At 40.4% G+C, this 22,977-nt stretch overlaps 1 pseudogene across 1 annotated transcript in view; it reads right to left on the bottom strand.

The window, feature by feature from the left end:
- Window positions 1–9,471: 9,471 nt before the first annotated feature.
- Window positions 9,472–22,977, bottom strand: part of LOC311087554 (NACHT, LRR and PYD domains-containing protein 3-like) — a 35,561-nt pseudogene continuing 22,055 nt past the window's right edge. Inside the window, exons 9-12 of the transcript XR_014609613.1 lie at window positions 13,422–13,515; window positions 13,047–13,099; window positions 9,588–10,121; window positions 9,472–9,480 (exon numbers count right to left, since the gene is read on the bottom strand). The product of XR_014609613.1 is annotated as an NACHT, LRR and PYD domains-containing protein 3-like (transcript). The remainder of the gene's footprint in view (window positions 9,481–9,587; window positions 10,122–13,046; window positions 13,100–13,421; window positions 13,516–22,977) is intronic.

Here is a 22,977-nt window from a genome sequence, read left to right as displayed (position 1 = left end):
TGAGCCGCAAGGCGAAGCTCTCGATTTACCGGTCATTCTACGTTCCTACTCTCACCTATGGTCATGAGCTTTGGGTCATGACCGAAAGGACAAGATCCCGGATACAAGCGGCCAAAATGAGCTTTCTCCGCAGGGTGGCTGGGCGCTCCCTTAGAGATAGGGTGAGAAGCTCGGTCACTCGGGAGGAGCTCAGAGTAGAGCCGCTGCTCCTCCACATTGAGAGGGGTCAGTTGAGGTGGCTCGGGCATCTTTTCCGGATGCCTCCTGGACGCCTTCCTGGGAAGGTGTTCCGGGCTTGTCCCACCGGGACGAGACCCCGGGGAAGACCCAGGACACGCTGGAGAGACTATGTCTCCCGGCTGGCCTGGGAACGCCTCGGTGTCCCCCCGGAAGAGCTGGAGGAAGTGTCGAGGGAGAGGGAAGTCTGGGCATCCCTGCTTAGACTGCTGCCCCCGCGACCCGGCCCCGGATAAGCGGTAGAAGATGGATGGATGGATGGATGGCATTTGCAGCAGCATACAGCCATAGGCGAGACGGCTCGCTCGCTCATTGGCTGCTCTGCGGCAACTGCATAAGCCTATCGAGCGAGGGCTGATGCAACATCAGACCAATGAAACGGGCGTGGCCTAGCCCTATAAAGGTAGCTCGAAAAGGCTGACTCACTTGATTTTTCATCTCTTCAGCGAAGCTCACGCATCGTTGGATCACGAGAGAAGCAACGCGTCGTCTGAGAAGCACTTCAGCGGGACGAGCCACTTGAAGCCACTGGCCAGCACCGCCTTCCACTGCCGTACCTGCTGCGCATTCCGGCGCCTATATTCTAATATATTTTGTGTATAATGTGTATTGTATGTACCTTTTACACTAAAAGAGCCGGGCGTCTTTTTCAAGACGCCCCCCTTTCCTAGAAGATCTCGCAGCTCTCGCGCTCGCTGATGGCGACCGCCCTCACTCTGAGCCGATTGCCTATGGTGACTCTGAGGACTCACCTGGCATCCTTCTCCGAAGCTGCTCCTCCTGGAAGCGGACGGTCGGGGTTAGTTTTTCTTTACGTTACAAGAAAAACTACCCTGCCTCTGCGCGTCATTTCCCGGCGAAAGGAGAAAAGTGTGTTCGTAGTTACTGGCCTCTTTTCTCTTACATTTCCCAGTTCCCTGTCGGCGACTGGAAATGTCATTTGCAGCAAGCGCACGCCTGCCAGCAAACGCCGAAGAATACATGTTGACGCTCAACGCATACCAAAAGCCTGTATCCTCCTGTGGCTCAGTGGTGGAATAATAGGTTTTTCACATGGGACACCGGAGTTCGTTTCCCGGTCTTGCGGCATATATTTATGCCGCCAATGCTCCGCTCTGTCAGTCCCCCGGGGGCGACTGCAGAGGTGCATTTTTGCAGTCAGCAAGCGCGTAGTACCCGCTTGCCTGCAACCGAACACCGTTTCTACGGTTCCCGTGCGTCACTGGCGAAAAGAGAATGGAGTGTTTTAGCACCGCTGAAACCGGGCGATATCCACTCTTCTCACATTCTAAAACTTCCCAGGCGTCTGAAAATGTCAGTATTGTATGTTGTGCTACACTGCAACAAACGCTAGTGTGGTTAATACTCGCGGTAACTTAAAGTCTATGTGTCTTCCTCTGTGGTCCAGTGGTAGATTCATAGCCTTTCACGCAGTTGACCCGAGTTCGATTCCCAGGTCCGACGGCAGAAAAATGTATGCCGTCACATACAATTCGCTCTATCAGTTAGAGTTCTCAACGGGCCTGAAAATTACGACCCGACCCGGCCCGTGGCTTTTAAAGCCCGGACCCGATCTAACCCGACACATCAACATAATTATCTGCCCGAATGCGGCCCGCGGCCCGACGCGCGTTGAATTTTTTTTTTTCTCATACACGTATTATCATGACCAGCAGACGGGAATTCAAACCAACCTTTAATGTCCACGCCTTTTAATAATACAAACAATACAAACAACTGAAACAATAAACTTTAAAATATCTAAATATGCTGTAGTAGCGACGGTGAATTCACCTGCGGCAAGTTTACTTTTCACCAACTTCATCTTCTTCTCTCCAGGCTAAAGGCCTGCACGCAGCGGCGTCAGGTCTGCCCCCGCCCCTCTCCATAATGCACGTTGCACGCAGCAGCCAGACTTTCTTTACGGTGAACAGCAGCGATGATTAATAAATGTTTTTTTTTTCACTGAGCGGAAAAGATTAAGCCCGAGTTCCGACCCGACCCGAGTCATTTGATTATATTTTCGACCCGAACCCGGCCCGAACCCGCGGGTCCCGTCGGGTTTGTCGGGCCGACCCGACCCGTTGAGAACTCTACTATCAGTCCCCTGAAAGGCGACTGCAGATGTGAATTTTTGCAGCCGACGAACACGTGGTACAACCCGTGCCCGCTTGTCTGCACACGAAAGCCGTTCTACTGCTACCTAGAAAAATCCCATTGGGATGTATTTCTGGTGTTCCGGCCACTGCCGATGGTGCTATATGTGTAGAGAAGATGCCCCCATACCTACACACAAGCATAGCCCTTCATACAGGGCCGGCGCTCATAGAATCGACTCAGGTCGATCGCGCTCACAACATAGTAACGTGCCCGCTGCTGGTACCCACAAACACTATGTTCTGCATGCCTCATGGTTTTTCTATAAAAGAAGCCTGTCCGCATTCGCTCTGCTCAGGCAGACAGTGCGCTCAATGCAGTAAATGTGTCCGCTCTTCCGAGCCCACACTCACTCACAGACATTACATGTCCTACGGGACTCGCCCAGCCCTCCCTCACTCGGTTAAACACCGCGGCGAGGTCGAGTGCGTCTGAAAATGTCGATATTGCTTGTTATGCTACCCGCATGCTTGCAAACAATATTAACGCGTTAACTGAAAGTCAATGTGTCTTCCACTGTGGTCCAGTGGTAGATTATATGGCTTTCACGCGGGGGCAGGTCGTGTATAGTTGGAACTCAGCAACAGCCAATAAAATTGAAGCTTTGTTGGCGCTGTCCTAGGTACTGAATTACAACTACAGCCAATCAGATTTTTTCTCATTATTATTGGTATGCTCGTCTAGACCTGGGTTCGAATCCCACTCATTGCAATCCTGAGATTTGTTTTTATGCAACTCTGAGTCAACATAAACACAAAAACACACCCCATAGTTTATATCTATCATACAAAATCATTCAATCATTAGTCAATTGATTTCATGTTTTTTCATTGCTTATTGGCCAAAGTAGCTACAGCATTAAATCAGGCCCATGGAAAGTAAGAATAAGATTAGCAGATATAATGAAGCAGATATAAATGTTATTAAAAATGTATTTATTATTATGTTATTCTACAATCTCCGAATTTACAAAAGAAAGTTAATTACAAAATTATACTGTTATAAAACTATAAAAACAAACTATAAAAGTAAGCCAAAGATATCCATAGAATATGAACACAGACATTTACAGAAACAAGATATTTTTTTCCCCTCTTATTTTCCCTTCTCTGCCACCCATCTTTGCTTTTCCACCTCATAAAAAGCAGAGTCTTGAAATTCTTTCCAGGTCATCTCTTTGTCCATGCCCTGACCTTTGTAAATAGAAAGTACTTTGGAAGGACAGTAAATATATTTCCCTGGTACCCCAGGAAAGCCTGTGTGTATATGTGGACTATTTGGGCCCTGCTTTAGTTCCATTTTGCAGAATCTGCACAGGCGACCAGACCTCTTCCGTTTCGGCTGCCCTTTCTCCTCAACCCGTTTTTTTGTGGCTTCCAGTTCCCTTTGAAAGAACTCAGTCTCCATAAAATCTTGGAATGGCATTCTTGGGTTTGTTAGTCCTTCTCCACTGTAGGTTGTAAAAACTTTTGTGGAACAATAGAAGTACCTAACAGAACCTTGCTGATAGAAGAAGTGGATGGAGGAGCCATCGTTCTCGTACCGAGATTTGGGCTGTCCACAGGCAAGACAAGTCTTTGTTTGCTTCTTCTTTTCTTTATGGTGCTGCTGCTGCTGTTGTTGTTGCTGCTGTCTTACCATTATTTCCTCCACAATTTTCTCAATGGCCTCGTGAGTCACTGGTGTGGTCAGAGAAGGTGCAGGTGGATGTACAACTACTGCTGGGGTCACTGTCATAACCGGGACACTGGTAGTGTCACTACCCTCTGTCAGTGAATACTGGGAAGTTTAAGGAATACTGTGTTTAAGGAAGAACTGGTGTTTAAGAGTTTAGCCAAGTGCTTGACATACTGTGTAATGTGCAGTTTTGTGGTTGAATGGAGCATGCTGTTGGGATCAGTACAGGAGTTATGAACCATTGCTGCATACTCCTGATCCACAAGCTTAATCATGTCCTTCTTGCCATGGTGTTTCTCCAGTAAGGTGTCAATGGCCTTCTTCATTGTGGCTGTCCACCTTTTGTGATCCAACACAAACACTCTACCACCAGTCTTCACAGGTCCAGTGCGGGTGCTAGTTGGTGAGGCCATCATGGGCAGAGGTGGTGTGAATGTGGTTCCTACATCAATCACAATAATATATAATCAGTCCTTGACCTAGATAATAAATACTAGCAGTATTTTTGGCATGATTATCTATGAATGTTCACCTGTCTCTGAACGAGGCTCAGGGCGGCCAATAAAAGGTGAGGACAGCGTGGGCACAGGCTGGGCGCTGGTGGTTACTGTAACAGGAAGTAAACATTTCTAATTACTTTTTGAATAAAGGAAAAATAAAAGGTGTTTATGGAATGACTGTGTGTTTATCAAATTGCTCACCTGTCTCTAAACGAGGTTCAGCGCGGCCAGCAAAAGATGAGGACAGTGTGGGCACAGGCTGGGCGCTGGTGGTTACTGTAACAGGAAGTAAACATTTGTAATTACTTTTTGAATAAAGGAAAAATAAAATGTGTTTATGGAATGACTGTGTTTATCAAATTGCTCACCTGTCTCTGAACGAGGCTCAGCGCGGCCAGCAAAAGATGAGGACAGCGTGGGCACAGGCTGGGCGCTGGTGGTTACTGTAAAAACAACAACAGAAAGTAAAACATTTTGTTAATTTATGGGTAAAAAGTCTGCTAACAGTTTCGTTTGAGTTCCTGCATCTGTAAAGTTTACCTGACTCTAGATGAGGACTAGGAGTCACATCAAGAGCAGCAGAAGGGTATTGAGACTGGACAGTGGGTGGATCAATCTGCTCATCTAGATTTACAGGTTGAGTGGTCTTGGTCTTGTGCTTTTCCCAGTCCAGAACAACAGGACGGCATCCAGGTTCAACATACTCCAGCCCGAATCTTTCTCCAGTATCTACATTAGATACCCGAAGGGCAGGATACTTCGGCATACCTAACAGCCTTTCTGAGACGGTATTCAGCTCAGCAATCAGAGAGGGATCAAAGGCTCCTGGAAGCTGAATACTTGATTGTTTCAGATCCACCAGACGCTGAAAGTTCCATCGTGCCACTCCTGTCATCCCCTGGGCTTGAAACAGCTCTGAGGAGACACGTGTGCCAGTGACCCACTGAGCCTGGTGGAAGTGGTACCCCTCCTGCTGAGATGTTCCTCTTATGGGGATCCATATAGGAACTTTGGCCCCCTCACCCTGGACATGGTTAAGTTGCAGTGTTCCACCATGCCTGTATAGGATTTGACCTGCAACCTCTGGATCACTTAAACAGCCCCTCAGAATGTGAACGTGCTGAATGCACCATGTCTTAAGCATAGAGGGTTTGTACAGGGGAACACCATTAGGATCTGCTGCCAAATGAAAATGGTGTATAACATCCTCAACCCTCCTCAGGAGTTCTCCAGGCATTGGGATCTTTGTTCTGCAGTGTTCTCGAATGTGCTGCTTTGTGGGGTTGGCAGGCTGAATCCCACAAAATATGTATGCGTCCTTGAGCTTCTGCAGGTCTTCCTGATCCACCAGACTGAAAGCAGCAGACAAGAACTGGGAGAAGGAGCTGTAAAGGGTGTGATGCTCTGAAACACACTCACGGAGGAGGCGCCTCATACAGTGGAACAAGTCCAGCTTGACTGTTATGTGCTGATTAAAGTGAGATCTGGAGGCACAGGTGTTCTGTAAGTTTCCGGAAGTGGCTTCAGCAATAATGGCATCCGTAGTCTGCCATGCTTCCCAGTTCAGGTGCTCTGTTTTGTCAGGGTCTGGCACTCTGAATGGTGCACAACAATCTCTGAAAAAAAGAACAGAAAAGTATAATGTTAATGCTGCTGTAGCAATCAGTCAATGGATCTGTTCATCAGTCAGGATAATGTTATTATCTAATGTGCACATTTTTCCATGTTATATGTCTTAGGCAAGGTATGGAATTATCAATCCTGTAATATTCTTATAATCATTTTCACAATGCCCCATGGCCTACCTGTCTACCCAATGGTACTGTGCTTTCTCCACTTCTGCCATCCTGTAGCGGTTTGCCAGCCCCCTGTACATGGGCTCCAGTGATTTGTCCGTTTCTGACTGTACCATCACCCATGATAAGATCATCCAGGTTTCATTCATGATGGCATAGGATGACATCGTGCCAGATGTAAATGTAACCTTCCTGGCCACCTTCCGGGTGTGGTCGGAACGGAAAACCTTCCCAAAGGTTCCCTGTAGGAGCTTATTAATAGCTCCCTCTTGGCGCTGGTACTCGTACAGGAGGCAGTCAGTGAGGTAGTGTGCAGACACAGCAATTCCATTCCATCCACTGGGATCATCATACTCCCCAAAGGGAACAGGCTGGGTCTCCTTTCTCAGGAATCCTGTAATGCTTTTTTGTCCATACCTTCCAGCCTCAGCATCGAGGATATTCTGGCAACTGAGGAGGTAGGCCAAGTGTGCATGTTCATATTTTAGGTGCATCATTTCCATTACCTGATTGCCCATGTCTGTGGGCGATTTACCTGTACGCCGCAGTTCATCCAATAAAGATTTACAAATAGCCTTCTTATAAGTAAGAACTGCTGGCAACAAGTTTGTAAATCTTTTGGGGAGCTTTTCCAGCAACTGTGGGTTGTCTGCAAACCATCTCTTTTTGCAGACTTTGCAGCACAGACGTGACGAGAATAGGTAGTATTGACCCATGATGCCTGTAATCACACGAGGTCTACCAACTCCTGCAGATGTCACCTGTGGCTGTTTACACTCATCATTGCATGGCAGAGCATAGTTGTTCCTCAGCCGAGCCATCAGGGTATCATTTTCAGGCTTCCAAATGAAAAAAGGATGAAGCTGAAAATATTTTGGAGATGGCAGATCAGTGATAGTGTCCATCAGCTGAGGAGGTAAACGCCACAATGACACAGTCTTCATGGGGTTGCTCACAGGAACCGAGCCAGGCCATAGACCCATGGATTCCAGCTCTGTCTTCATCCAGATCCTCTGCTGCTGGGAACACTTCCACTGGCGGACATCATGGTCATAGCTAAGTTGTGGTGGAGGATTTTTGGGATGGGCTGGTGTACCTGGTTATGATTAAAATGAAGACATAAGAATAGCTACAGACTTTCTTCTATCAATCAGGCAGATGTTTGAAGAATCATCTAGATGCTTACTTTTTGTTGTCATTTGTGAAGGAGCTGGATTTGGCTTTGACAAATCATCAGGAGCAGAGGACCATGGCTCTACAAATAAATACATAGAAAAATAATATAATAAAGGTCTTTCTTTTAAATTAAGATAATAAAAAAAGCAATCAAAAACTCAGAACAACCACATTCAGAATGCAGACATTTGTTAAGCTACATTAAAAACTCGTTCATTAAATGAAGAGCAAGCAATTGAACAAGAAAAATGCTCTGAAAATGTTAGTATTTTACAGCAGCAGAGTAAAGCAATTATCTTACCGTGTGATGCTTCAGCTATGTGGGAAGTGGTCTCTGAAGAGAAAAGATATTAACCCAGTATTAGTATTAACTCAGCTTCATTGAAAATTCAACATTTGTCAAGTCTATGTGCAGTACACCCTTACCATCTTTAACACATTCCTCAAATGTTAGTGTCCTGCACACTCGAGAGCTGTCTATGGTGCTGCTGTCTCCTGAAACGGAGTAACATTTATCTATTAACAATTATTTATACAAGTGGTGAGGTATTATAAATATCAAACAGGATTTTAAATGCTAAACAGTTACAATGTGACTTTAGAATAAAAAATTACCACAAAGCCTAAAGGGTAAGTTCGGTATTTTACACTTAAAGCCCTGTTTACAGATCGTTTCTGATGAAATAGAACGGTTAAGATTAAAATTTGGACACATGCTGCTTTCCCGAGAATTTTAGGTTTCTTTCGCTTTCCCCAAAACCTCCAGAATGGGTGTATAGGTGCACTCGAACAATCCTTCCTAATACGCATGAAACTTTCGTTTACAAAGACGTGAAACTCACCGAGTGGTCAGGGGTGTTCACTGATATGCTCACACAAAAATCGCTGCAAAAGATGCTTTCCAACAGGTGTTTTACCATTCGTTGTAAAACTGTGGATCTATTTTTCCAAACGTCTCACACCCGTAGATTCTTCCGTTGAGAGCTTGAATAATAGACACTCCAGCCCAGTTGGTGGCGATAATGCACCTTTGCCAATTGCAAGCAAACCGCTGGCATTTCATTGAATACACAGAAGAAGCAGAAGAAGAAGCGGCGGAGTAATACCGTACCTCACACAGCACATTCAATACAAGTTAATGGAGTTGGACAAAAACTACGATAAAACCTGTTGGAAAGCATCTTTTGCAGCGATTTTTGTGTGAGCACATCAGTGAACACCCCTGACCACTCGGTGAGTTTCACGTCTTTGTAAACGAAAGTTTAATGCGTTTTATGAAGGATTGTTCCAGTGCACCTATACACCCATTCTAGAGGTTTTGGGGAAAGCGAAAGAAACCTATAATTCTCGGGACAGCAGCATGTGTCCAAATTTTAATCTTAACCGTTCTATTTCATCAGAAACGATCTGTAAACAGGGCTTTAAGTGTAAAATACCGAACTTGTCCTTTAACATAAAACACACCTGTAGTTGAAACCGTTCTCTCACCTTGTGTGACACAGGTTGCCCCCAATACATGAATTGAATTGATTTTTATTAAAGTGTCTTGCACTTACGTGCCCAGCCCAATTAGGCTTAAAAGACACTATTGACATAAAACAAACATAACATAGAAAGATGACCATCATACAAAGTACATAGGAAGATGACCATCATACAGAGTACATTACCATCATTTTCACAATATAAACAAACAAACAAAAAAAAACACTGTCAATTTAGGCCAGGATATAAATTCCTTTGCCTAAGTTTCCACGCCTTTTCCACATATCTAGCCAAACTATAAATTTCATTTTTAAAGAGCCAACTCAACATATCCCCATCCGTCATCCAAAACAAATCAGGCTTTTTATATTGAATTCTCTCAAACATACCCATTCTTAAATCATGATATACAGGACAAAAAAAACAAAAAATGCCATTCATCCTCAACGACCCTTAAATCACACAAAACACATAATCTGTCCTCTTCTGGTACACCTTTATAGATAGATAGATAGATACAGACAAAGGATGCATATCCATCAGACCTGCTTTTCCAAACCTCCTGCCATGTGCTCTTGGCACGAGCCCCGAAACCGACTAGCTGGTCATCCTCTGACGAGGCTGCTGGCGCAGCTCCAGTTCTGGTCACATAGCTAAGAAGAGACTCAATTTCTTCAAAGCTGTGAGTATAACTAACAAATGACATCAGGCTGTTTTTGCTGTGTCCCTTTGCTATAAAATCTCCAGCTGCCTCTTCCTTATGCAGGGTCTTCATCAGATATATGGTGTACCCCATATCATTTTCTAGTAGCCAGCGGAAAGATTTCCCCTCGTACTTCCCAAACTGCAAGATGTACTCGCCTAATACCTCTCGCCTGTCTGAGGCATCACCTCCTCTCTGACGGACCACAGTCAGAGCATTCTGATGGACCAACTCCTGCTTCTTAGGTGCCGACTTGTCCTGTAGAGATGGGTTGTCTTTGATCAGCCTGGCCTCATCAGTCGGCTCTTGAAGGAGATAACCAAGAGGTCCCTTACGGAACACAACTTGAACCCTTCCAGGGAAAAACATGTCTTTCTTGTGCATGTTGAGCTGAGAGACAGAAAAAGCAATATTTTAATGTTATATATTATGCTTATATATATATTAGGGCTGTCAAAGTTAGCGCGTTAATAACGCGTTAACGCAAAATCATATTAACGGCACTAATTTTTTTAACGGTCGATTAACGCAGCGCGTATTTTCTGTTTGACCCATGGCCCAACCACTAGTTGGAGAAACGGAGATACACAGTGTTGCCAACTTAGCGACAATGCAGACCCCTTTAGCGATTTTTTCCCTTTAACAAAGTGCGCAAACCTTATTTAGTTTCTGAGAACCGGTACCGCGTCCGCCGGTACTGCTCTCTCAGCATGCGCGCGCTCCTCCCTCTCTCTCTTTCTCTCTCGCTCTCTCTCTCTGCGTCTCGCGTGGAGGAGCAGCGCTTTAATTCAGTTAAACACAGATGTTGCTTCACTAATTTGACAAGTATAGCCGAAATCAGAGCACAGATATTGTCTTTATCTTATGTGTATTTGATTTCACCAGACGACGGCTCGATTATCAGAATCTTTGTGCAGATTAACTTAACATCTTGGAAGGGAGAGCTGTTTATGTTTATTGGGTCGCGTTTCAGTCACCATTTCAAATTCATTCCGTTGTTTGACAACAGAAACAGTAAAATATACCAATGAAAACAGTTTTATTCAGAATTTAGCTTCATCAAAATGGGCGCAGAGAGAGACAAACTACAATGTAGCCTAATAATAAATCCTAAATGTACATTTAGCATTTTCAGAAGAGCTGCCCTGCATGCAAAAATCTAAACATGTTTGTGTTAGTAAATTGCTCAGTGCAAAGAAAGAGAAGTAATGGAAACCTGGCATTTCTTTGTTCTTTCTACATGCATCTAATAGACATGAACAAGTTCTTTGAAAAACATCTATGACCTTTGAAACATGTCTCGTCTTCATGCTCTATATTGACTATGTCTATGGTTTCAATAATAAACATACATTTGCATAAAGCATCTACAGTATATTTATCCATGCCCATGTTGATTTAGAGTATTACAAACTTGAAAAGTATTCATTTAAAGTACATTTAGAACAAATTAAAAAAAGTGTGATTAAATGCGATTAATCGCGAGTTAACTCATGCAATCATGCGATTAATCGCGATTAAAAAATTTAATCGATTGACAGCCCTAATTTGAACACCTTGAAGACCTTTCTGAAACACAAAACAAGTCCCTATTTAATTTCTGGAAGCCGGGCCAAATAAGCAAGCACTGTTACTGCATTCAGATATCAAATACAGACATTAGAGAATACATGAAAAGAACATTTCAGTAATTACACTGGTAACTTCTATAACAAAGTAAAATCTCCAGAGAAGTCATTCAATTCGTTTGATATTTAGAAGGAAACATATTGATTAATACCTAATCTCACTCATTACATATACATTGAATCAGCAGTGCATTCCAGAATCCCCCCTTCAATACACACAGACTCTAATAAACAACAACACCTCAACACAATGAACCAATGAAAACATGACACATGAAACAAGGAACCAATCAGAACATGACACATGAACAGGGGAGATCACATGAGGAGCAAGACTGTGAGAATTATACAAAATAAAAGACATGAAACTAAACTAAACCTAGAACAGACGTGACACTGCCTCACGGTGCAGCACTAAAGCAAATGAACAACCTTTTACAAAACTTGTTTGATTGTCTTCTGCTTAAGGAAATACTTTTATTCCGTAATCTGATCATGTTAGTTTATACAATTAATCTTTGTTCATGTTAGTTCACAGGGGATTTACTAATGTTAGCATAAAACTTTTGTATTTAAAAATGTATTAGTAAATGTTTAAACTTACATTAAGGTTATTAAATTCTGTATAGTATTGTCCATCACTGGTTCATGTTAACTAATGTAGTTAATGTTAACAAATGAAACCTTACTGTAAAGTTTTAACAAGTAGACAATGTGTCTGAAAACAACCGACATAAACACATTTGACCCAGTGAGCAAACCAAGGGTAACATTGACATGAAACAACCTTAAAGATTAAATGAAATGAATGTGTATACTAACATAAATAGATCAACGCTTTCAACATTTTTATTGTTACAATGTTGAGAGTATATTTAAATGAGCAATGTGTAGTCTTTCTCCATGTTACCTTTACCTGGATATCCCTGTTTATTTGTCAGCAAAAGTCTTAGTTGACTTCACACATTAGTTGATCATCATAGATCTGAGTCATTTTCTTTTCTCTTTCTGTCTTAAGTCTTAATAGATGCAGTATTACAGAGAAACAGAGTCTCATCCTGACTTCAGCTCTGAAATCAAACCCGTCACACCTGAGAGAGCTGGACCTGAGCTGGAATGAACTAGGAGACTCTGGAGTGAAAAACCTCAGTGATCTACTGATGAACCCACAATTAAAGCTGGAGAAACTACAGTTAGTATCATTATACTGTACAGCAATAACAGTGTGACTTAAGTTTATTTATTTGAAGACAGCAGGGCTTATGTTTCATTGTTTATAGCAGTGCACTTTCTGGGTTTTCCCTATTGCTCACATTTTTATGTGTTTTTATCTAGATAGTAATTGTTTAATTTCCAGCATTTGATACAATGTACTGAAGACTAACATTTTTATTTAATATTGTTTTTAGTATTATTATTACTTTTTATTAATATTCATAATCAGTAGTATTATGTATGTTTTATACGTTTTATATACATTTATAATCATTTATAATAAGTGCAGGGGATCACTGCACTTATCCATGCAATATGCCAGTGAAACACCACTGAATGTGCCGTAGACCACCAGAAAGAGGGGCTTCCTTATTGTAGAGGCGACTGGAAGAGCGATTATTCAGATTTATATTGTTCAGGTTTAACTGATTAATCAGCTGAATGTTTTCCTCTCTGTTCTAGACTTTCTAACTGCAGTGTGACAGAAGAAGGTTATAAAGCTCTGGCTTCCAGAGAGAGCTGAATCTGAGTGAACATGAACTAGGAGACACACGAGTGAATCAGATCGCTGCTCTACTGCAGGATAAACACTGTCAACTCAACTGTCAGGAATCAATCAGGCTCATTCACATCCACAACACAAAGATCACACTCACCCGAATACTAATCACCTGCAACTGTCATCAATCCCAGCAATCACTGAGCACTACAAAGGAACACACCTCACCTCCAGTCCCTGTCGAACCTTGAACTAGGAAAGACCCACTAACCTGCTCTCTGTGCATTTCAGACTATTGTTCCCGAACTGTTCCAGTCTGTTTCCACAGTACATCCTCGTGTTACTTACCTGTTTCCTCGTCCTGAGATCCCGCGTTCTCCTTGGTGTCCATGCTCTGTGTTCCTCGGATTGTGTTTCGTTCCACATTCAAGCCTGCCGCTATCTGCAAGAGAAAAGACGATCAGTCATCAATGTTATTCTCACCGTACCTGTTTGTGCACCTAAATTTACCTGCTGTCCAACGAGAGCTTAAATAAAAAGTTATTCTGAATCCTTCTAAACCTTCTTATCCGAGTGTACATCCTGACATCAACACACTGATGTGAGTATTGCCCATTTATTTATAATATTATTTCAGTGACAATTTTTTTTTGTTTTTTCACAAACCACGCATAAACGTCAATGTCTCAAAACTACAAACTTTTACATACATGCTGCTGACATATTATTGTAGCAGAGTTTGTGTTGAATACAGTGTAATCAGACTTTATCCATGAAAATGTCACAAGTAACAGAAATAATCACAAATGTCAGAACATGTCAGAACACCTCCAGGGCCCAGAAAACACCTCAGACCACAGAGGGTTAAAATGAACAAAATACACACACACACACACACACACATATATATGTGTATGTGTGTATATATATATATATATATATATATATATATATATATATATATATATATATATATATAAATAATGCACTGCAAAAAATGCTTTTCTTACTTAGTATTTTTGTGTTGTTTCCAGTCCAAAAATCTAAAAATTCTTAAATCAAGAAGCATTTACTAGAGAAGTAAAACTACATAAGAAATTATATTTTGTTTTCAGATAAACAGAAAGTATCTTAAGTGATTTTTGCTTAAAACAAGCTAAATTATCTGCCAGTGCAGTAAGGAAAATAATCTTGTTTTAAGATTGTTTTTATTAAGTTTTTTTGAATTAAGTTTTTTTTTCTTACTGCACTGGCAGATAATATAGCTTGTTTTAAGCAAAAATTACTTAAGTTACTTACTGTTTATCTGAAAACAAAAAAGAATTTCTTATGTAGTTTTACTTCTCTAGTAAATGCTTCTTGATTTAAGAATTTTTAGATTTTTGGACTGGAAACAACACAAAAATACTAAGTAAGAACAGCATTTTTTGCAGTGTGAACACCAGGTTTGTTGTGCCTTGTAGGCATATACGTGCAGTGCTGCATAAAACAATAGCCTATAGCAGGCGGCCTATAAATCGTTAAAAAGGAACATATCAGTAACACTACACTAGAGAAAAATATATTGATTATCATATGTTACTTCAAATGTTTCCATTCGTTATGACGTTATGAAATGAGATTGGAGTAAAAACATGAAGCCTAATGCACAGCGCGACTGACTCAAACTCACAGCGTGTGCGGAGAACATTTACTGAAGCGATCGAGCCACTCCAAACTATGAAACATTATTGTTACCATCTACGTTTGAGCAGATATCCACATACAAAATATTTAACAGTAAACACGGGTCTAAACATTATAATAATCACCATATTAGAGTAAACACTCATACTAGCCTACTTTTATCATGCTGCGTTTTATTATCATAGTCACTATTGACTATTGTAGAAGTGTTTACAGGTGTTTGACTTCCTGTTTCGAATGCGCATGCGTCGCGTCTGAACGCGTTGTTGTCTTTGGAGCTCCATCGATTGATTTATAATTCTTGATTTCTCTTTAAACTCACTTACAACGAACATTTTCTATTTTTCCTCACCTCATAGTTACAACGCGGACTGTTGAGCAGACGTGTCTCAAGCCTAGTGATCCAACGCTGGATACTCTTATAGGTTACGTCCGTGGATCACGGCTGAACGCGTCTTCTCCGCACTCATTTATAAACAAACATTTTTTTTTCGCCTATCGTGCGTCTACTCCACACCCGTACCACTAAAAAGACGGATTATATCCAAGACTTAAGCCATAAATTAGTATTAATATTGATAGCATCACTGGTAGCGTCGTTGCTAACTTAACTTACTGTCCATCTGTTAAAATGGCGAATATATCAGATGTAAGTAGTCTACCTTTTGGTGCAGGTGAGGATACATTTGAGCTACACGCGTTGCAGTCTGAGCTGGAAGCTGTTGAAAAACAGATCCACGACCTTTTAGTGAGAAAAGCCGAGCTGATAGACCGGCGGTTAGCTCTTGAAACATCACGAGCCGATGAACACAAATCAACACAAACTCCGACCTCGTCTACTCCGTGCGTTACTCAGCATCGGTCACGAGCGTCGAGGCCGCGATCAGCTATGGTCTCGTTTACGCCGGCTCCAACATGCCACCACGAAGCCTGGATATTTCCGCAGCGGAAGACGCGAGTCAGGTCTAGACCAAGAAAACTCTCTCCGACCCTCCCGGTTTTCGAGATATCCACACAAAACCGCTTCTCCCCTCTTCGCGAAACAGAACGCGATGCTGTGATCATCGGTGATTCCATCGTTCGACACGTACAAGCTACGTTAAATAAAAGTAAGGTGCATAGTCACTGCTTTCCTGGTGCTCGTGTTTCTGAAATCGCTGCTCACGTTCCCGAGATTCTGAACGAGCGCGTCGGAACTGTGGTCCTGCACGCGGGAGGGGCCGACATCAGGCTGCGACAGACAGAGGTTCTGAAGAAAGACTTCAGGAATCTGATCGATACGGTACGCAGCACATCGCCTGATATAACGATCATTGTGTCAGGACCGCTTCCCACGTACCGACTAGGTCATGAAAAGTTTAGTAGATTATTCGCGCTAAATGAATGGTTAATATCATGGTGCAATGAGCAGAAACTGCTCTTTGTAAATAATTGGAATCTGTTTTGGGAGCGTCCTAGGCTTTACCGTGCTGATGGCTTACACCCAAGCAGATTCGGATCGGATCTTCTGTCAGATAACATCTCTAAAATGTTAAATAACTTTTGACTAGTAACCAAAAGTTCAAATCATAGTCTCTGCTGCACCAAATTAACTGATATAAATAGTGTAGAATATTGCATAGAAACTGTGTCTATTCCTCGTTTAGTGAGATCAAATAATAAATCTACTGCAGGATCTAGAAAAAATCTAATTGTTATTAAACCAGAAAATGTTGCTATTAGTAACCAAAAACAATTTCTAAAGCTAGGTCTTCTAAACATTAGATCACTCACACCTAAGGCAGTTATTGTAAATGAAATAGTCACGGATAATAGCTTCGATGTACTTTGCCTTACTGAAACTTGGCTTAAACCTAATGATTATTTCGGTCTAAATGAGTCTACTCCATTAGGATACTCCTATAAGCACGAACCCCGTCTGATTGGTCGTGGCGGCGGTGTTGCAGCGGTCTATAGAGATATTCTCAATGTTACTCAGAAAACGGGTTATAAGTTTATTTCGTTTGAAATACTTGTACTAAATGTTACGCTCTTAGATGTTAGAAAAAAATCCATATTATCTCTAGCCTTGGCTACTGTATATAGACCGCCTGGGCCTTACGCTAATTTCCTAAAAGAGTTTGCAGATTTTCTCTCAGATCTATTGGTCAATGTAGATAAAGCATTAATTGTTGGAGATTTTAACATACACGTAGATAATCCAAATGATGCGTTAGGGGCTGCGTTTATAGATTTATTAAATTCCTTTGGGGTCAAGCAAAACGTCACCGGACCAACTCATCGTCTTAATCACACACTCGATTTAATTATATCATATGGAACCGATCCAACCGATATAGATATCATTCCACAAAGTGATGATGTCACTGACCATTACTTGGTAACTTGCATATTACGTACTGCTGTAATATGTCATGCGGCGCCGCGTTTTCGACCAGGCAGAACAATCCTTCCATCCACCATAGATAATTTCTCGAGTTGCTTGTCTGATCTGTCTCAGCTGCTGCCTGAACCCAAACAAACAGATGAACTAGAAGAACTAACTAGCACTATGAGCACCATTCTCTCTAGAACATTGGATGTTGTTGCACCCGTTAGATTAAAAAAGGTTACAGAGAAAATTAAAGCACCATGGTACAATAATACTACGCATGTTCTAAAGAGAGAAACCCGTAATTTAGAGCGTAAATGGAAACAAACTAATTTAGAGGTCTTTAGAATCGCGTGGAAAGACAGTATGTCACGTTATAAAAAGGCCCTAAAAGCGGCCAGGGCTGAGCATCTCCGCAAACTAATAGAAAACAACCAAAACAATCCTAGGTTTTTATTTAACACCGTGGCTAGACTAACAAATAAACAGACGTCACCCGAACAAAATATCCCGTTACAGTTTAGTAGTAATGATTTCATGAACTTCTTCACTGAGAAAATAGAAAACATCAGAACCACAATTGTAAATGTTCAATCCTCAATCGCGCCTTATAATTCAGCCTCAATTTCCCCCCCGCAAGAACAATTACAGTGCTTTACAACTATAGAACAAAAAGAGTTAAATAAACTTATCACTTCATCTAAAACAACAACATGTTTATTAGATCCTATACCAACTAAACTACTGAAGGAAGTGTTACCTGTAGTGGAAGGTGGTCTCCTCAATATTATTAACTCGTCTTTATCTTTAGGTCATGTTCCAAGAACATTTAAACTGGCAGTTATAAAACCTCTCATTAAGAAACCACAATTAGATCATAATAATCTAGCAAATTATAGACCCATTTCAAATCTACCTTTTATGTCTAAAATACTAGAAAAAGTTGTGTCCGCTCAACTGGGCTCTTTCTTGCAAGAAAATGATATCTATGAAAAGTTTCAGTCTGGATTCAGGCCGCATCATAGCACTGAAACTGCGCTCGTTAAAATCACAAATGATTTACTCTTAGCTTCTGACCAAGGCTGTATCTCAATACTAGTTTTACTTGATCTAAGTGCTGCGTTCGATACTATAGATCATACAATACTCTTAGATCGACTTCAAAATTATACTGGTGTTCAAGGACAAGCATTAAGCTGGTTTAGATCATACTTATCTGACCGCTACCATTTTGTCTATTTAAATGGAGAAAAATCGATCATAACTCCAGTAAACTATGGAGTGCCGCAGGGATCTGTGTTAGGCCCTCTGTTATTCTCAATATATATGATGCCACTTGGAAATATTATAAGGAAACATGGAATTAGTTTCCATTGTTATGCTGATGACACTCAAATATATATTTCATCACGGCCGGATGAAAACGCTAATTTATCCAAATTGACAGAGTGTGTTAAAGATATAAAAGATTGGATGACGCGTAATTTTCTTTTATTAAATCCAGACAAGACAGAGGTAATACTTATCGGTTCAAAAAACCGCCCACAGAACCTCTCACAATACAACTTTGACATTGTAGGATGTCCTGTTACTTTATCCTCTACAGTAATGTTACAAAAACTGCCTTTTTCCACCTTAGAAACATTGCTAAGCTACGTAATATGCTATCAGTTTCTGATGCAGAAAAGTTAGTTCATGCATTCATGACCTCGAGACTAGATTACTGTAATGCTTTATTAGCCGGTTGTCCTGCATCCTCAATAAACAAGCTACAGTTAGTCCAAAATGCAGCCGCTAGAGTTCTTACTAGATCAAGAAAATATGATCATATAACACCGATTTTATCATCACTACATTGGCTACCTATAAAGTTCCGTATTAATTATAAGGTATTGCTACTGACTTATAAAGCCCTAAACGGCTTAGCTCCAGTCTATTTAACGGATCTTCTATCACCCTATAATCCATCGCGCTCTTTAAGATCAATAAATTCGAGGCTTTTGGTCATACCTAGGATATCCAGATCAACCAAAGGAGGGAGAGCATTTTCACATTTGGCTCCAAAACTCTGGAATAGCCTTCCTGATACTGTTCGTTACTCGGACTCACTCTCCCAGTTTAAAACTAGATTAAAGACGCATCTTTTCAGCCAGGCATTCATATAATATTGTTAATCTCACAGTTTCAAACTACAATCCGGCCTCTAGTTCATAAATGCCAGAGGAGAACTGGCCCCCGACTGAGCCTGGGTTCTCCCAAGGTTTTTTTTTTCTCCATTAGGTCACCTGATGGAGTTTTAGGACACCATTAGGTCACTTGATGGAGTTTTTCGGTTCCTTGCCACTGTTGCCTTTGGCTTGCTCAGTTGGGGATATTTGGGGATATTTAATTTTATTCTATCAATCAATAAATTCCACTAGAAACAAACTTTGTTGTATTATTATTTTTTTTTTTTAATACTGTGAAGCTGCTTTGATACAATCTGTATTGTAAAAAGCGCTATACAAATATACTTGATTTGATTTGATTTGATTATCGAAAAACATCCTTGTGTCATATATGTATATACATTTAGCATTGAGAGGTTGCCTCTAGTTCACATTCCAACATGTTTCTGTCTATACATAGATAAACATGTACGACATAGGCTTCATGTTTTTACTCCAATCTCATTTCATAACGTACATTTTAGTCTGGCACCAGTTTAACTAGTAGCTACAATGTAAAGTGTATACAACAATGACATGCTTACTATTAGGAGTGGAAATGTCTTACCTTAAAAATCTTCTCATCTTCAAATCACGTTCTTCTAATTCTTCTGAGGTAAATCCAAGGTAAACAGCACAAACACAGTCTCGACGAAAAGCAGAGAAGTACGTTACTGTAGTCTCTGATTCTTTGTTTTGAGGTAATGAGGGCGTTTATAGGCCCGCGTGGACTATTTGCATGTCAATCGCTCGTGTGCGCATGGGCGTGGTCACATTAGAGTTAATGAGCTCGGACTGGAGAAACTGTACATGTCGTTGCTTTCATCCGGATTACTTAAACAGAGAACATTTGTTTTTGATATGATTTACATCATTTAAAAATGGAGACTTCAAGCTTTGTAAAGACATATGTTTCATGTCACAGTGACAAGCATTTGCTGAGTTACAAATCATTTTCTGTCACGTTTCAGAATGAACTTCACATTGAGAGAGACGGAAGAACGCGCATCATGTTTATTTTCTTTATTTTACGAAAAAAAAAAAAAACATTTTGTTTTTATTATTAGTGTACACATATAAAATAAGACATTTAACAGTTTTGAATGATGTATAACACTTGCCTGTATGACAAAAATCGACTAAGTTATTTGAGTCTCTTTTGCATTGATAAGAAAAAAAGCTAGACTATCGCGCCGGTGCGATAGCTGACCTCAGGGGGTTAAGATCTGCAATGGTTTCCTTGTCATTTTTAACCTGTGTATCATATCATCCTGTTTTTCCCAACCTTGCTTTTCATAAACACATGCACCAACTTGCCTTTTCATTTATCAAATCACATGCTCTCCAATTGTTTACAAACTTAGAATTTTCATTCTGTCGTTTGTTCATTCGGTAACGCTTTAGATTACAGCCCGGAAAGTACTGCGTAATTAAAATGAAAGTACAGTGTAACTTTCGGTAATTACAGTGTACCTATAAAGTACGTACGTGTAAGTATAGGGGAATAATATGTAAAGTTTTGGGAATAAAGGGGTAACAACCAGGAAAATAACAAATTATTTAGGCAAATTATTTAGACTGTAAGTATTCCATGTAGTTACAGGGTAAGTATGACATTGCGGGCTGTAAATTAAAGTGGTGCTTCTTACCCTCTTGTTTAATGTAGTTACGGGGTAAGTATGACATTGCGGGCTGTAAATTAAAGTGGTGCTTCTTACCCTCTTGTTTCATGTAGTTACGGGGTAAGTATGACATTGCGGGCTGTAAATTAAAGTGGTGCTTCTTACCCTCTTGTTTCATGTAGTTACAGGGTAAGTACAATAAAAACACATGTACACACACACAATCTAATATGACTCGGAAAACTTTGAAAAAGAAAAAGTGTACAGCAATGAAGGGGTGACACTCTAGAACATCAAGAGTGCAAATAAGACACCCCCCCCCACACACACACACATCCACACACACAAACACACACACACACACACACACACAGAGAAATGAACTGGTAAGACTGAAACAGCCAATTTTGCCCCAAACTATATAAAAATTATATAATCATAATAACTCCAAAACTATAGCAAGGAGAGTCAAAAGGTAGGTATCGTTTGAAAGAACTCTTTTTAATTTTTTTGAAAATATAAATGACATTACATTTGGACATTGTCCTGCCAAGAAACAGTGGATAAAAGACAATATATAATTTTTATTATGATTTTGCATATCTTTCTTATTTGTCATGGAATAACTCAGGAAGGAAATAAGGTAGGAGGAAAATTCTTTTTTAGTGAAGCCCCCCTACATGTTAGCTGTATCTGGATAAAATAATAATAATTTTTGGATAAAGGAATCAAAAGTTACAGCATTTGGAAAAGAGATAGCCTTTTTGTACAGTCTTTGACACCCCCTCATGGGCAATATTTTCTCCATGATGAATATCTTGTCATAAAAGCAATAGATTATGTTAATTTTGGGCTCATTTTAATTGTAATAATATGCTGTAAAAAACGAAGTGGCATTTTCAATTATCTGAGAATGTTTCATGAGCTGTATGATGTTTTTGACACATTGCAGTACATTATTTTATAGATTATGAAAAAAAGGAAATTCTATTTATCAGCAAATAACTCAGCAATACGTAAGAGTTTTTCAAAGTGGATACATTCACTGTAAAGTTCAGACTCTAAGCTTTCAAATTACATCAACTTTGTGTTAATCAAGGCAAGATTTTTAAAAAATATGGTAAAGAATATTTTTGCAGCTAGGTGGCGCTTGCTGGCGGTACACTTGGTTTTAGAGGTATTAATTAGCACTCGTTAGGAGTTAATAAATGTAAATAAATTATATGCATTAAAAAGCTGAGATCCTAAGCTTTAAAATGATATATAATTTGTGTTGTTCCATTCAGTGGTTGCTTAGTAATAAAAAAAATTATTTCCGGATGGGAATAAATCAGATAAATAAATAAAAAAGCTATAGGCCACCTATAGGCAGTTATAGGACATGACACAAATTAATACATTTTGAAGCCACTAGATGGCGCTCTTCTCAGTTGAATTTTTCTTTTTTTAGGCCTGCACTCTATTTTGATGTGAAATGTTGCATTTATTGAAAAATAAAATAAAATAAAATAAATAAAAATATATATATTAATTCTAATGGAAAAAATAGCTCATAAAAATTTTATAATTAATGCAAAGTATCATAAAAAATTCTAAAAATTCTAAATAATATTCAGAAAACATTATAGAACAAAAATATATTTGATTGGTTATCCTGGGAAAAAGTAAAGTAAAATTTTAAGGCTTCGCCCGTTTTCGGGCGGGAGGAAGCTAAGTGTGACTATTATACGAAGAAGCCCAGAGGGTTAAAGCGTGACGTAAGCGCACCGAAAAACCGAATGTCGAATTATTATTTTTTTTAATGTTTTCATTATTGCTCACAACAAAATACAAACAATAACAGATAATAATAATGAAAAACAAACCATGCAGAAGAACAGACACCAGTTCTCGCGCGAGTTTCACATCAACCTCCCGCGAGAATGCAATGAACGCTTAAATTCAAGCCGGCCATTCAAGCCAACCCTATGAAGCCGACTCTCATGCACTCGCTGGTGATAGTTGGTCGGTAGCGAAAA

This window comes from Abramis brama (assembly GCF_963993115.1).
Source record: "Abramis brama genome assembly, chromosome: 7".
In the NCBI taxonomy this organism is placed as follows: domain Eukaryota; kingdom Metazoa; phylum Chordata; class Actinopteri; order Cypriniformes; family Leuciscidae; genus Abramis; species Abramis brama.
Note: the sequence above shows the minus strand (reverse complement) of the source record. Positions and strands in the feature narration are given on the sequence as shown.